Here is a 3,836-nt window from a genome sequence, read left to right on the forward strand (position 1 = left end):
GACCAAAGCCTGGTCGTATCCCACTAGACAAGGACCAGTGTGCTTATTACAAAGAAAAAGGACATTGGGCAAAAGACTGTCCTAAAATGGCCAAGAAAAACAAAGTGCAGCGACCCCCTCTGGCCGAAGTACTTGCCCTGCACGAGGACTCAGACTAGGGGGGATGGGGCTCAGAGCCCCTCCCTGAGCCTAGGATAACTCTAAAAGTGGAGGGGAAGCCAATTAATTTTTTAGTCAACACTGGGGCCCAACAACACTCAGTGTTACTGGCACCATCGGGGCCACTTTCCAAGAAAAAATCTTGGGTCATAGGGGCAACCGGGCATCAGCAGTATCCATGGACCACCAACAGAACAGTAGACCTCGGAAGAGGCCTAGTGACCCACTCCTTTTTGGTCATTCCTGAATGTCTGGCACCCCTCCTTGGGAGAGACTTACTTACCAAAATGGGGGCACAGATTAATTTTACCCCACGGGGTCCAAAGGTTACTACGGATGTACAGACATTAGTCCTAACTGTAAGCTTACAAGATGAACACCGGCTTTTCGAAAGTCAAGATAGTAACACTGGCTCCCTTCATGCTTGGCTGCAAAAATATCCTAAAGCCTGGACCAAGACAGCTGGAATGGGGTTAGCCACCAACAGGCCCCCAATACTGATAGAACTAAAAGCTACAGCTACCCTTGTGGCTCTACGCCAATATCCTGTGACCAAAGAAGCCTGAGAAGGTATCAGGCCTCACATACAATGCCTCCTACACCTGGGTATTCTAGAAAAATGCCAGTCACCTTGGAATACCCCCTTCCTGCCCGTAAAAATACCCAGCTCAAATGACTATCGTCCTGTGCAAGACTTGCAGGAGGTCAATAAGCAGGTTCAGGACATCCATTCCACGGTACCTAACCCATACAACCTGCTAAGTTCTCTTCCTCCAGAACGGGACTAGTATACTGTCTTAGATTTAAAGGACGCTTTCTTCTGCCTGCAACTGCACCCCTCCAGCCAGAATATATTTGCCTTTGAATGGAGGGACCCTGACACTTTGGTCACAGGACAATTAAGATGGACCCGCCTCCCTCAGGGCTTCTGACACTCACCTACTATTTTTGATGAAGCGCTCCATCAGGACCTTGCACACTTCTGCATCAGCCACCCTGAGGTAACCCTCCTGCAGTATGTAGAGGACTTGTTGCTCATAGGAGCAACCAAAGAAAAGTGTCAGCAGGGCACTGGACTGCTGCTAGAAGAACTGGCCCACCTAGGGTATCGTGCCTCTGCTAAAAAAGCCCAAATCTGTCAACAAGAGGTAACATACTTGGGCTATACTTTACGGGGTGGAAAGAGGTGGCTCACCAAAGCCAGGAAGCGGACTGTAACCCAGATCCCCGTTCCTTGCACGCCCGGCAAGTGCAAGAATTCTTGGGGACGGCAGGATTCTGCTGCCTATGGATACCAGGGTTCGCCGCTATGGCCGCTCCTCTTTACCCGCTGACTAAAGAGGGAGCCCCCTTCGAGTGGGGCATTGACCAACAATGGGCTTTTGATGATATAAAAAAAGCCTTACTATCAGCCCCGGCTTTGACCCTGCCTGATGTGACAAAACTTTTCACTCTATATGTAGATGAAAAAAAGGGGGTGGCCCGAGGGGTACTACTGATGCAACCTTTAGGGCCTTGGAAAAGACCAGTGGCCTATCTCTCAAAAAAACTGGACCCAGTGGCTGGGGGATGGCCGGCTTGCCTGAGATCGATAGAGGCCATGGTGACACTGGTAAAAGATTCTGACAAATTGACTATGGGACAAAATTACTAGTCATTGCACCCCAAACTTTAGAGAGCATCATCCGGCAGCCCCCTGACTTATGGCTGTTCAATGCTCGTATGACCAGAGTCTCTTGTTAGACAAGGACAGGGTCCAGTTTGGACCCTCGGTCACTCTTAACCCTGCCACACTGCTGCCCGAGACCTCCGCCAAGGGGGCTGTCTTCTATACCTGCCAAGAAGTCCTGGTGGAAGAAACTGGAACCCAACGGGATCTCCAAGATCAGCTGCTACCAATGCCCAATCTGGCAGAGGAAAAGGTCGTAAATATTTACCCTGATAGCTGGTATACCTTCGCTACCGCCCATGTCCATGGGGCTATCTATAGACAACTAGGCTTACTGACCTCAGCTGGTAAAGATATTAAACATAAAGAACAGATCCTGGAATTGCTGGAGGCTATACACCTCCCTAAGAAGGTAGCTATTATCCACTGCCCCGGGCATCAAAAGGCCAAATCCCGGGTAGCAGAGGGAAACCTCGGTAGCAGAGGGAAACTGGCAAGCTGATCAGGTAGCTAAGCAGGCAGCCCAAGGGCTTAATATACTACCACTACATGAGGCAATCGACTCAGGTCCCTCTGATGAGACTCTTTCATATTCCGAACAAGACCTACTGGAAATAAATAAAATGGGACCTCACTCCGTGACCCCAGAGAGGGTAGTAAGACTGTCGAGGGAAAGACTATCCTACCTCGAGAACAAGCAATTGCTTTCCTCGATCAGCTTCATAAGTTGACACACCTAGGCTCAAAACATCTAATTACCTCAGTTCGGCAGTCCTCGTTCCATGTCATAAACGTGCGCAGACTTGCTGAAACGATAGTAAACCAATGCAGACCCTGCCAATTGGTTAAAGCCTACCCAGACAAAACACCACAAGGAAAGCGGCTTCGTGGAATTCGCCCAGGAAGTTACTGGGAAATAAACTTCACTGAAATAAAACCAGGCAAATATGGCTACAAATATCTGCTAGTACTGATCGATACATTCTCAGAGTGGGTCGAAGCCTTCCCCACTAAAAAAGAGACTGCTCAGACAGTTGCCAAGATAATCCTAGAAGAAAACTTCCCAAGATTTGGGGTGTCATTGGTTATTGGGTCCGACAACGACCCCACTTTTGTTGCCCAGATTAGCCAGGGACTGGCCAGGGTCCTGGGGTCTGACTGGAAATTGCATTGTGCTTATAGACCCCAAAGCACAGGAGAGGTTGAAAGAATTAATAGAACTCTAAAAGAGGCCATGACAAAATTGGCTTTAGAGACTGGCATAAAAGATTGGACAGTCCTCCTTCCCTTCGCTCTATTCTGCGCGCGAAATACACCCGGCCCCTTCGCCTTAACCCCTTCGCCGCCTTTGACTAATGTATGCCCCTCCTCTTCCCACTCTCAAGCTTCTCAATCTCTTTATGCTAGATTAAAAGCCCTCGAATTTGTCCAAAAAGAAACTTGGGCCCAACTTGCAGAGTCCTATAAGCCAGGAGACTCCCAGGTGCCTCACCAGTTCCAAGTTGGAGATTCAGTGTTCATCCGACGACATAGAGCGGCCACCCTTGAACCTCGGTGGAAGGGACCGTACCTGGTGCTGCTGACCACTCCAATGGCGATAAAGGTTGATGACATCGCTTCTTGGATCCACGCCTCCCATGTAAACCAGTGCCTCTGCCAGACCCCACTTGGAAGGTGGAAAAACTAGATCACCCACTCAAGCTCCACATTCGCCGCGGCAGTCTTGCTCCTCCTGATGCCTCTGCCTGTGATAAGTAATGCCAACCCCCATAAGCCCCTGTCCCTTTCTTGGGTAATCTCCCGTGTGGGCGATAACTACCTTGTTAACATCACCACCCGCACGACTCCATTAGGGACTTGGTTTCCCAACCTAGAATTTGATCTCTGTGACCTCGTGGGTGACTTGTGGACTAAGTCCATCCAAGATCCCTTCAGGCTGCAGTATGGATACGCAGGTCCAGGCACTAAATCAGGCAGCTACGATCACTACTTTTATGTCTGCCCTGGT

Source organism: Tupaia chinensis, unplaced genomic scaffold, assembly GCF_000334495.1.
Source record: "Tupaia chinensis unplaced genomic scaffold, TupChi_1.0 Scaffold140934_1, whole genome shotgun sequence".
In the NCBI taxonomy this organism is placed as follows: Eukaryota; Metazoa; Chordata; class Mammalia; order Scandentia; family Tupaiidae; genus Tupaia; species Tupaia belangeri.